This window comes from Cavia porcellus, unplaced genomic scaffold (assembly GCF_034190915.1).
Source record: "Cavia porcellus strain 051 isolate PalLab524CR breed Dunkin Hartley unplaced genomic scaffold, mCavPor4.1 scaffold_20, whole genome shotgun sequence".
NCBI lineage: Eukaryota > Metazoa > Chordata > Mammalia > Rodentia > Caviidae > Cavia > Cavia porcellus.
Genome location: NW_026947503.1, coordinates 26,925,085 through 26,937,876, shown reverse-complemented (window position 1 = coordinate 26,937,876; position 12,792 = coordinate 26,925,085). Strand labels below are relative to the sequence as shown.

The 12,792-nt window shown below is 41.1% G+C and overlaps 1 non-coding gene across 1 annotated transcript; it reads left to right on the top strand.

Annotated features, from left to right (window-relative positions):
- Window positions 1–12,312: 12,312 nt before the first annotated feature.
- LOC111758074 (U6 spliceosomal RNA) lies at window positions 12,313–12,419 on the top strand. Its single transcript, XR_002792309.1, has one exon. It is a non-coding gene; the product is annotated as a U6 spliceosomal RNA (small nuclear RNA).
- The last annotated feature ends 373 nt before the right edge of the window (window positions 12,420–12,792 follow it).

Sequence of the window (12,792 nt, the reverse complement as noted above, 5' to 3'; positions counted from 1 at the left end):
CTAAAATCTGTGATATTCTTTGTTTCTATTCTGAAGCCCAAAGTGTCCTCACAAGTAAAACAGGACACATGGAGCCTTCCAAAGAGTTACTAAGTCTAGAATGGAAACAGCATGAGCCCATACCTGGTTCTCCCTCCTGGGGCAAGGCAGGGCTAGAAAGGCTGTGCTCCAGCTATAGGGAGAAACTCCCTACAGCATGTGTTATTAATTGTCCAGAGACTGGCTGTTCTCAAACAGCAGTCCCTGTATCAGCACCATCAGGAAAACCTGAGAACATATTAGAAGTTCAAATTCAGATTTACTAAATCAAAAAATTCTAGTCAAAATGCCTATCAACCACAGAGTAGATGAAAAACATGTGGTATTTTTATACAATGGAATATTACTCAGCTATAAAAAGGATGATCTTGAAGACTTCATAGGTAAATGGAGACAACTTGAGACTATCCTCACAAGTGAAATAAATGAGTCATATTTATAAATATCTCATTGTGTCTTTAGTGTAAAAAGTAAAAAGAAATATAGGAGTAATAAAACTCAAAATGTGTAATTGCTATTGTAAAAAAGAGAGGAAAAGAAAGTGCTCTAAAGGATATAACTGCTTGTATCTTTAAGTGTGTTGGAGCAATGACCATGTTACTAAGTTTTTGTTGGATCATTGAACAGAACAGACTGTTTTCAGTCTCACTGTTTGAATGCCCACTTCGTATGCTTTAATTTTGTAATGTAACAGCTATTTTTAAGAGGACAATATGTAATTTATCAACTAGTGATTTCTTACTGTTTTTTTAATTCTGTATTATTTCTACCCTTTTTTCTATTTAGATTTTTTCTTTTTAAATAAAATTTTTTAAAAATAAATAAATAAACAATTCTAGGAGTGAGCCCCATAAACCTGTCATTTAAGAACCCACTCAGATGATTCTGTTGTCCACATATTATGGGTCTCAAACACAAATAAACACTCAAGACCAGAAAGTCTGATTTAGTAAGTTAAAGGCACAGTTGAAGAAGCAATATTTTTACCAACAAGTTGCATCCAACAAATCCAAACCCATGGAAAGTGCTGGTTAGAAAGGGGAGACTAGCAGGGGGAAATCTAGGAAAAGACCTTCTTCTGTAGGCAAGGGGAAAATTTGGAAGTGTAACATAGTGCTAGTTTCCAGCATGGATTTTGCAGACAGAAATCCTGCACCAAAGCGATGTGGTGGGAATGAAATGGTGATGAGAAGCAAATGGGAATCAGGCCTCAGTCAGTCAGAAGGGTGAGGCGTTTAGCCTAGAGGACAAAAAAGATCCAGTCACCAACACTGGAAACACAGTTCTCCAAATTTAGTCTTTAAGAAGACCCATTAATTGACCCAGGACCAGAAGGTAAGCGGAGCCCCTGCCGTGACGAGTTCAGGTAGCTCTGGAGCAGGCCTGGCCAGCCCTTGGCTCTGCAGGTGGCGTCTGTTGGGAGGATGAGCAGCCAGCGGAGAGCGAATGCCCGATGGGCCAGCGTCTTATCAGCGCAGAGTTCCCCTGGGGGTGCGTTGCTCTTTCTTTTCAGTTTTAACTAAAACACAAGTTCATTTATGTTCATTTAAAACATTTCCACTGGGCAAATAATGAAGGTAGTTAATCACACCCTTAATAAACCAGGTAGGTGATCATGCCTACACAGCTACCCCTACACGTGCCCAAGCTGAGGTTTTATATAGCACTAACGAACATAAAATCTTCCAAAGGGAATTTAGATTAGGTGCGATGAGCTTCTTTATACTCCCCTCTCCTCCCCGCTTGGGTTGGCTTTCTCCATATCCCAAGCCACAGTGGGGAGCACCAAGGCAGCTGTGGCTTCTCAGGTGTGCTGTCTCCCACAGACACAACGCCCTGGGCGGTGGTGCTCACTCAACTGCCACCTCCCTCCAGACACCAAGGCCTAGGGCAGCCCGTGCTCCTCACCGTCAGTCACAGGGCTAACCTCGCAAGGTTTTCAATGTAATTGTACAGAATTCTATTTTCATTTCTCCTTAGGACCATTAAGGATTAGTAATAATAATACTGTAACAATAGTTTATGGGCTGTGTAACACACACATGCACACACACAAATTCTCCCCGTAAAGGAAGGAAATTTTTTTTCTAAAGTTGTGATAGATCAGAACTCTGATGGAAGGAATATGAAATATGTTGTCAGTCTAGTTGATTAATGAGTGGAAACACAGAGCCCCTTAGTTGTCCTTTCAATTACACGGGAAAAGAAGACATTCTTCTTCCTCTAGTGAACACCCAGATCCAAACTTTGCATTTCACAGAAGCTCTGTGAAGGCCTCCAGTGTCCCTGCCCCGCTGGTAGCTTTTCTTGGGTGGTTTCCTTGCACCACAAAAAAGATCCCCTCTGAACCTTTTGGGTGTCTTCAGAAAATCCATTGAGCCACACCCAGAACTATGCTAAGTCCGATCTCTGGACTAATTTAGTTACAACACAACTGCCTCTGCCAGAGAACAGAGAGTTGCAAAATGTTTGCATTAGATGAACAGGAAATATCTCCATCTCAAAGAAAACAGAAAACGCAACTCTGCAGAGGTAGTCAGCATTGCTGTATGTTATGGCTTTTGTCTAGATGCCCCCACAGAGCCTCATGCACTCACAGGTGGGCTTTTAGGAGGTGACTGGATCCAGGGTGTGTGAATGTGGGTTAAAGGTATGTTGCAAATAAATTAGCCCAGTGATTGGAATCAGCATATTCCTGGTTGTGGCTGAATGGATTTACTGAAGACACCCAAAAGGCTTGTACCCTTGGGTTGGAACAAAAAGGAAAGGCAGGCTGGCTGCTTACTGTTACTGCCCTCTACTTGCCATGCCGCAGGTTATTTCTCCTCTCCCAAACCCTTCTGTCATACCACCCTGCCTTGGAGCAGGCCAGCGATGTACTGACACCTTTACAAACTGTAAACTAGAAATAAACCTCTTCTCCTTTAACTATGAGTGTTGGGTATTCTGTCTTAGCAATGAGAAAATGAACCAGAGCAGTGTGCACCCTGAATTATGGAGTTATTTTGACAAAAGGAAAATCTACTCCAACAATCATGACCAACAGGTATGTGAGAGGCTTCCCGCTTAGGCAGCTAAACCTGCAGAAGACTGCAAGTGTCCAGAGTCAATAGGCAACTGATAAGACAGCTCCTTGTCACTGCCATGTCCAGGGTTGTCTGCGTGGAGAGCAGAGCCGGAGTCACATCCATCAAGCCCAGACTGTCCCACAATATCCATTACAGCGTGATCTTCACACAACATCTGCTCCTTCCTGTCAGATGTGGATGATGAACTGCTGAGGACAGTAACATCTAACTGCTGCTTTTTAAATATCTGGAGTCGGCTTTGGGGGTTCCCCAATTAAAACTTGGAAAGGACGATCATCACGCCTGAACGAGTCCTAAGTAAACTGAGACCCAGTGACTGCAGGTTACTCTAGCCTCAGGTAGCTAAAACATACTCCACACAAGTATGACTAAAATGGCATAGAAAAGGAGTTAAAAGCTAAGACTGTGGAACCAGAGTGTGTGGGCTTAAATCCTTCCTTTCTACCGTGTGATCTTGGTGAATTTATTCAAAAGTTCCATGTCTGCATTTTCCCATATTGAGCCAGACATAATAAGAGTAATAGCATGGATCAGAGTTGCTGTGGAGAATAAAACCTGCTGACATTTTAAAATATGTGTTGTGGGCTGGGAATTTAGCTCAGCAGCGTAAGTGCCAGCCTGGCAAGCTCAAGGTCATGAATTTGACCCCTGGTACAAATAGATAGATAGATAGATAGATAGATAGATAGATAGATAGATAGATACATAGATACATAGATACATAGATACATAGATACATACATAGATAGATACATAGATAGATAGATAGATAGATAGATAGATAGATAGATAGATACATAGATAGATAGATAGATAGATAGATAGATAGATAGATAGATAAAATACATGTTGCAAACACAACATGGGTGCCTGCTACATACACAGCAATGTGTGTTATCAATCAAGAAGCACAAAGCTAGCATCTTTTTGTACTTCACGGGGGAGTAGGTGTCATGAAAGATTCCCTCGAGCGGAGATACTAATGTAGCGTGGCCCTGTGCCAGTCATTGTGGTGAGTGTGAACTCTGCAACCAGGCAGAACAGACACGCTGTTTCCTTTAAAGACAGCAGCTCTCCTTGAGTATCATCTGTGGCTTGGTCATGGGTATTCAAACACATTCTTTTCGTTTGGTCTAGTGCTAAGCACACATCTCTGTTCCTCTTCCACCCTGACCCTGCTTCATTCTTGCTCCAAAACCTACCAACAGGACACTGAGGTATGCAGGACAGATGTGATCCAGAGGTTGCAAGAACAACAAAGAGGAGATATGGCAGATTCTACATGCTCACAGCAATTCTCCTGTCAAACCTGCCTTTCTCTCACCACCTCATCTCTAATCATCTCTTCTTGCTTCCCATAACACCTCCCTTCAGTAAAGAGGTATTTGATTGAAAACTGATCTTTAAGACTCAACTGCCTAGCATTCTCTACACAAGAATCTTCAACAGTCAATGCAATCTGCAGCTTGTGTAGAGAATGCTAACGTTAGTTGAGAAAGATGATGGAGAAGGCTGGCATCAGTTTATAAAGGGCCTTTGAATGCTCAGCTGGGAAAGCTAGATTTGATTAAGTGCTAAATGAACAAGATATTCTTTGCTACTAGCTCTCTTGAAAACTGGATAGATATATTCCCCAGCAGGGCCTCTGGGAAGAAGTGTTTCCCTGATAGCTCCCAACCTCTTTTCTTCTTTCCCTGTGCTCATCCTGCCAAGTCTGGGTTCGTAAAGCAGGCCTCTTACCTGCACCCTCTTATAGCTACAATCCACCTTCGTCGGCCGTCAGATTCATCTCCCTAAAGCTCAGCTCTCATCAAGAGCCATCAGTGACTCTGCACTGCCAATTAAATTGCATATCAACTCCTAGTTCATGAATTCAACATCCACGCCTCAGGACAGATTTACCAGGGCCATTTTCACATGCCTACTGTTTGTCCATGTGCAGCTCTCTCCCTGGAATGATCCGCCCGGCTGTGAAACTGAGCAGGAAAGGAAGCATCGTGAGACCATGGAGACAGGTACGGTGCAGGCGGGTGGTGGGGCCTCAGGAAGGAATCAAGGGGTGTGCTGACAGGTGTGTGTGTCCAGAATGAGGCACTGATGATGATGAGGGTGAACTCTGTAATGCGGAAGGCTAGATTCACAGACTCAGCTCCCAAAGCCATGAGACTGCAAATGAAATAGACTGCCATTTGCTCTCCCAAAAATGTTGGCCAATACCAACATCTTCCTTACAGGGTTGTTATGCAGATTAAGTGCAGGGTATAATAAACATATAGCTCCGATCGAGGCAAATAGCAATAACTAAACATGCACTAGCCCCGTTCCAGGCCACGTACAATGAGAAGGCACATCTCTATTTCCAAATGTCCCCAATATTTATTATTTGCCAAAGCAAAACCCTCCAAGTTTTTCCAAAATCTTCTCTTTTTTCATCTTTCATCTTGAGCTTTCCAATAGAATTTTTTTCTGCATGCTAACATCGTCCATCCTTGACACTATTTAACCTTTGACCTTCCAGCACCTTCAATAAACATTTTATGGTACAGGTCAGTGTGCAAATAGAGAGAGAAAATGAAGCCTTGGGCTGGAAGTCACAGGTGAGATCATTGCAGGGCATGTGGGTATGGAAGATGTTAGCAGATAACTGAGTTTAAAACAGACAAGAGATTCATGGACTGCAGTGAGAGAACCAGCCTCACCAGGGGAGATCCCTGCCTGGAAACCATATCATTTTTATTGTCTTGTTGGGTTGGGCTTTATTCTCTTTTGTTTTGTATGATTATGTTAAATCTGATGGCACGAACAGCTATTTAAAAGATAGCAGACATATTATGGTAGCCATTATGGATTTACTATTTAGTTTATTTTGAAGTCCTTTATTGCATTCATTGTTTTGTTTTTAGTGTTTCTACTCTATTCTGTTCTGTTTGATTTCTACTATGTCTGAAGGTATCTGCAGCTATTTTGAAGACAAAAAAAGACATCATGGTAACTACTGTTGATTTTGTAAGCTTTTAAAGTCCTGTATCAATTAGACTGGTTTATCTTGATTGGTTTTATTCTATTTTATTTTCCTTGGTTTTATCTTCTTTAAAATAAAATTTTAAATGAAAATAAATAAACAGACAAGTTCTATAAAGAGAGGGCATGCAAAGCACCTTTGTAACCACCATGCAAATCAAGACACAGAAAAACTCAGCCTACCAGAAAGTTTCCATCCTCGTCTTCCCAGACTGCCTGGCTCTGCTGCCTGCCGGGTGGCCATCGCTGGGGCTTCTGTCAGTCCTGACTTCTTTTACCTATTCACGACAGTCAAACCGTCCAAGAGAAACACGTTTCTTACTTTCATTACACAAAATAATTTCAGATTTATCATTTTGTTCGTATGCTAGAAGTTTGCTGTTTTGTTTTGTTTTGTTTCATTTTATTTTGTTTTGAGAGAGTCCACTATGTAGCTCAAGCTAGTCAAACTTGCTATGTAACCCAGTCAGGCCTCAAATTCACAGTGATCCTCTTTTTTGGCCTTTTTTCCCCCACTGCGATCCTCTTGCCTCAGGCTCCCAGTGCTGGGATTACAGGCTTGTGCCACCACACTGGTTTAGAAGTTTGCTTTTTTTACTGCTGTCTAGTATTCCATTGTTTAATATATATTTGAATTATTTCCAGTCTTTTTTGACTGTGAGCAAAACTACTAAGAATATTCCTATATATGTGCTGGTATGCAGGTACTTCTTTTGTGGGTTATCTAGGCATGGAATGGCTGGGTCACAGGGTAAGTATATGCTTGAAATTATCAGATACTACCAAGTGAGTACTTTTAAACTCATACTGTCCTATATTTCCATGAATAACATCTGAGAATTCTAACCCTTCCACCTTTCCATCATGGCCCAGTCTTACCTAACTAATCTCACATATGCCAAAAGGCTTTATTCACCTGCAAGTCTTAGAATCCATTGTTTCCAAATGTGATCTATTCTATAAGGAAGATCTTATTACATGAAATTGTTATTTCATTCACCAAAGAAAGGAAATTATGCCAACCAGAAAAGAACCAGGAACCCAAGTCCCATAGTAAGCCACAAGAAATCATGCCAGCTGTGGGAGAAGAAAGAGAGAGAGAGAGAGAGAGAGAGAGAGAGAGAGAGAGAGAGAGAGAAGAGAGAAAGGAAAGAAGGAAGGAAGGAAGGAAGGAAGGAAGGAAGAAAGAAAGAAAGAAAAAGAAAAGGAAAATATTTTTTTCACTGCTTTATTTTACAAAGTATTGAGGGGGCTAAGTAACAAGCATGTACCTATCTAGAAAAGAAATCAGAAATAAGGACTAGTGGAATAACAATTCATTTACAAAGCTCCTTGTTTAGGCAAGTGCCTTCATCTGATAAACACCCCTTGGGCCACCCACTTCTCTTTCTTGGTTAAATAGCCATTTGGTGAACAGGAAGCAGTCGTCTCCTAAGAAATTGCCACTAATACACAAGTGAGGATCCAGCCGTGGGCACATCCCCGACAGCCCCGTAAGAGGAGCAGATTTTCACAGAAGTGGGCTTTTCTGTTGTCATTAGGAGTTTTCTTCCCCCATGTTGTTCAGAAGTTTCAGATGAAATTTTTCTGATGTTTTTAATGAAAGATGATATTTGCTTACCCATCATAGGAGACATTTCCTCGGCAGGAATACTATCAAACACGTTGCACTCACAACATGACACAAAGTCTAAAAATCACAGAGAGACTAATTACTGGAGGAAAATTACACCAAAAGACCTATTTCCTCATGATGAAAATGACAGCCTGGTGCCCCGTTACCTGGCCTGGTCGGGTGAATAGCCTGCACAACACTGTTCCAGTGCTCTGCATTACAAGCTGTGGGGACAGGAAAGAAGTGCTCTGGTCCTGTAAGCAGCTCAGTGAGAAATCAAGGTGAGCTGTCAGTTAAGTGATGCCTAATTATAAGTCTCATTTCCAGTGTTTATGAATGTGACAGATAGGAACCGGGTGGCTCTGCATCTACACATGAGGACACTTGGGCAAGTCCTTCTTTTTGATGCTGACATCTGAATTACCATTTTGAAGCTTTGACATTTAGTGCTGACAGCCAGAGCCTGCCCCACCCACTCTTTGCTACTTTTTGCCTCTTCTCATCGCCACCTCATCGCAAAAGGGCCCTTTGCTCCCCCAAAAACCTGTTTAAAGTTAGTGTACCAGTAGTCTTTTACCTCCTGTATGTTAATTTGAATCATTTCAGGTGGCTTATCTGTTGCTTTATCCCATTTATGTGCCATGTCTAGAATAGATAGATGTATAGAGAAGAAGGTAGTTAGTGTTTGCCTCTGATTAGGGTTAAGAAGGGAAACAGGGAGTGTTGACTAATGAAAGTGAGGTTTCTTTTCAGGAGGTGAAAGTGTTCTAAAATGTACTTTCATCATGATTGCACAAACTCCCCTTAGACAGGTAAATTATGTAGTATGTGAATTAAGTATCAGTAAAGTTGTTCTCAAAATCACTTCTCCTCGCCTGGTGTGGGGGTCCATGTTTATAATCTCAGAACTTGGGGGGCCAAGGCAGGAAAGTTGCTACAGGTTTGAGGTCAGCCTGGACTACCTCGTGAGTTCAAGACCAACCTAAACTATGTAATGAGACCTGTCTCAAAAAAATAAAAATTAAGGGGCTGGGGATTTAGCTCAGTGGCATAAAGCGACTGCCTTGCAAGCAGGTAGTTGTGAGTTCGATCCCCGGTACTGATAAAAATTAATTAATTAATTAATTAATTAAAATTAAAAATCATTTCTGTTTATCTGTGGTCTTTTCCCCAGTATAGAACTTTTCTAGCATCCAGAACAGGGGAGGAATTTGGGAGTAGGATGGGCAAAGGATGATAGGGAACCTTTTCTGCTCCCCTGAACTCACACTTATAAGGCCAATCTTGATTATATTAAATTTTCCTCAGGTTAATCAGTCTTGTTTGAACTTCTCTAACCCATGACTGTTTTTGATAAACATAAATATATCATAACTTGTGTTCAGCAGTTTGAAGGTTCACAAAAATTTAAATATCACAATTGCCACCAAATAAAAGTAATTCTAGCCCAACTACACTGTGTTGGGTACTTTTCTCCCATTGCTGAGACCAAATACCCAACACCCAAAGTTAAGGAAGGAAAGGTTTATTTAGCTTACAGTTTGTGGAGGCTTCAATCTATAATCAGCCAGCTCCAAAGCAGAGGGGCACATGACAGAGAGTAACAGTTTGTGGTAGTGGAAAACGGCACAAGCAACAAGGGTAAAAAGGGAGGAGCAGGGAGAAAAGACTTTTTGTCCCTTCTATTATATGTAGGCCACACCTCCTTGAGTGTAGCACTCACACTCATAATACCTGCTTTGGACTATGAATCAATCACAGACTCTAGAAGCCTGCTCCCATGACTGCTTGAGGCTTTGAGCGGACATCCAGACACAAACCATAACACCCTCAGAGAGGATGCTATACCTTCTTCACTCATTTAGAAACCCAAGATAAAATGAGTAAGCATTGCTTTCTGTTTCTGAAGCCTATGACTTTCTCTTTGCATCATACCAGGTTACAACTAAAAGGGACTTCGGTGTGCTTGGGATTGCTAACTCTCATTGTTTATGTTGGTGGCCTCCAGGCCTCATGCATTTGCATTGTGCATTTGTGATTGGTTCATTGTCTAGTGCTTGGGTTGGTGGTGTGAGTGCTACACTGGCCTAGGGGTGGAACCAGGATGTAATGCAATGGCAGGAAGGAGGTGTGTGTCTCTCTCTCTTGCCGGTTTCTGCCTTGCTGTTTGCAGCCTCCACGAACTGCGACCCTGCCATGCCACCCTGCCTTAGAGCCAATTGAGTGTGGACTGAAACCTCCAAAAACTGTAAGAAATAAACCTTTCCTTTCCCAACTTTGGTCATCAGGTAATTTGTCTCAGCAATGAGTAAAAAGTAACTAAGACACAACCGTAACTGATAGTCAACTTAAACACTTAAACAACTTAAACAGCTGAACTGAATCAATATGGTACTAAGCATGGATTGCTGTTGCCAGCATGAAAAGAAGACCTAGAGAAGAAGAGTAGCATTATGGGTTTGCCTGTGCTATTGTTTGGAGTCACTGGTTCTCCTGGAGGAGCTTGTCATGCTGGCTGTTCTGATTTGGCTGCCATCATCCAGAGGAACTTACGACCTTATTGCTGAGAATGGCTGCAGTTCACTTTGGGGGAGCTTTGGCCCTTATTTTGAGCACCAATTCCTAGTTCTAGAGGAGAAGATGTGTGCTGTTTAATCTCCAGGAGAAGTTTGTCACACTGGCTTGCTGATATGTACTCAGAGTAGCTGGGGACATCACTGTTGCTGAGAATGGCTATGGTACTTTTCAGGGGAGCCCTGGTCCTTATTTTGAGTGTCACCTCTTGGCTTCATTATAGAACCCTTAGCCTACTGGCACAGATCCTTCACCCTACTCCACAGACTTGCTAGCATCACCTCTGGGACCTTTGGGCCTTCCCAGCAGAGATTCATAAACAGTCATTGTTGTGGGCTCTAGGCCTCCAGTTGGACTCATGGGGAGCATGATCATGGGCTCTACATTTTCAGCTAAATTCATGCAAAATATTGCCATGAGATCCAAGCTCTCGGCTGGGTTTTCAGGGTCTTTAGTGTTGGGGACAGATTTCTTGCACTTTCTTTGTATTTGACTCTGAGTGACTAGCATAAATACTATGGTAAATTATGTGTCATATATGTAGTCATTCTCCTTGAAACCCTGACTACAACAGTACTCCCATTGTTTTTCAAGAGACATGCGGCCCTGACTTATGATGGCTCCATTTAACATTTTCAAGTGTATGGTGGTCCAAAATCCATGTGCATTCAGTGCAAACCATATTTCAAACTTTGAATTTTGCTCTTTTCCCAAGCTAGCAGCCTGCAGTGTGATACTCTCTCCGTGATGGGCAGCAACAGCTCCCAGCCAGTTTCCTGTTAAGGGAAACAACCAGCATACACAGTGTGCCCACTAAGAAAGCTGGTAAGTTAAGTGTATTAAATGCATTTTTTGGCCTAATGATAAATGCATTTTATGCATTTATCAGGACACAACCCCACTATAAATGAAAGAGAATCATACAGATCTCCAAATGTGCCCATTGACCTGGCATTCAGAGACAAGAGAAGGAGGAGCTCATGGAATCAGGCTGAGAAGGACAGAGGGAAGAGACATTCCCAGTTGATAAACGGAAGGGGGAGGTGCTCTCGGGGATTTACCTGCTGGTAGAAGAGTAAGTCTGAGCAGAGGGAGTTTGTAAAGTGCAGTGGAAGATTCAAGCTTAAATGTGACTATTCCTTAGGCTACACTTCATTGGAAATATCCCACTCAGGCACCTAATTGTTTTCTGGCAAACCATGGAACTTTATGTTGACTAGGTAATTAATGGTATTAGGAATTTATTATTAGTTTTTATTGACAGGATCATGTTGATGTGATTAAGCTTTTTTTTAAAGAGCCTCTATCTTTTAGAAATACATACAGAAATACTTATAATTGATATTATGAAATCTACAGGACTTGCCTCTAAGAAATCCAAATAATCTCCCCCATTAGAAGCATTGGTTTAGTAACTGCTAGAAAAAAACTGAGTTGAATAATTACACAGAGAGCTAAGAATCATTTATGTTTCCATCGATCAGAATAGGAAGATTGTATAATACATGAAATATGAGACAGGATAATCAGAAGAGTGTTGCCTTAGTACTGAAGCTACGTTAACCCTAAAGACAGATCTTAAAAATAATCCTTGAAAATATTAGATTTTTACAAGTAACTCGGCTGCATGCCTGAACAATGACCAACAAGTTTAAATAAATTCAACAAAACTCAGAATCCAGCAATGTAAAACTCACCTTGTCCGCAATCCAAAAAGATTATCAGGAATGCAAGCAAAACATATGATCCATAGCCAAGAGAAAAATCAATCAACTAGAAGAGAACAAGGAACAACAGAATGATGTAATTAAGAGAGAAGCACATTCAAACAGAATCATAAATGTTTAAGAATGCTTAAGAAGATAGAAGACATTAACAATGTAGAAAGAAAAAGAGAAAATATAAAAAGAATCCAAAAATTCTCCAGAAATGAAAACTACAATATCTGAAAACTTTTTAAAAATATAGTAGATTGTGCTCACTTTGGCAGCACATATACTAAAATTGGAACGATACAGAGAAGATTAGCATGGCCCCTGTGCAAGGATAACACGCAAATTCGTGAAGCATTCCATATTTTTAAATATTAAAACAGAAACATTTAATTTGTTGGAAGACAAAGTAGGTAGAAGTCTTGAAGACACAGGGATAGGTAGAGAACTCATGAACAAGAAACAAATTGCACGCGAAATACTTTACAGAATCAGTAACTGGGATTGCGTTCTATTAAAGAGTTTTTGCATGTCAAAAGAAATCTCCAGCATAGTCAAAAGAAAACCCACAAATTGGGAAAAAATTCTTAGTGAATGGTCCCTCACACAAAGGACTTTTGTCTAGAATATATAAAGAATAAAAAAATCAGACCCCCAAAATTCAAAGACCCATTCCCAAAAATGGGCATCTGAGATGAACACACAGTTCTCAGATGAAGAATTACAAATAAATACATGAAAA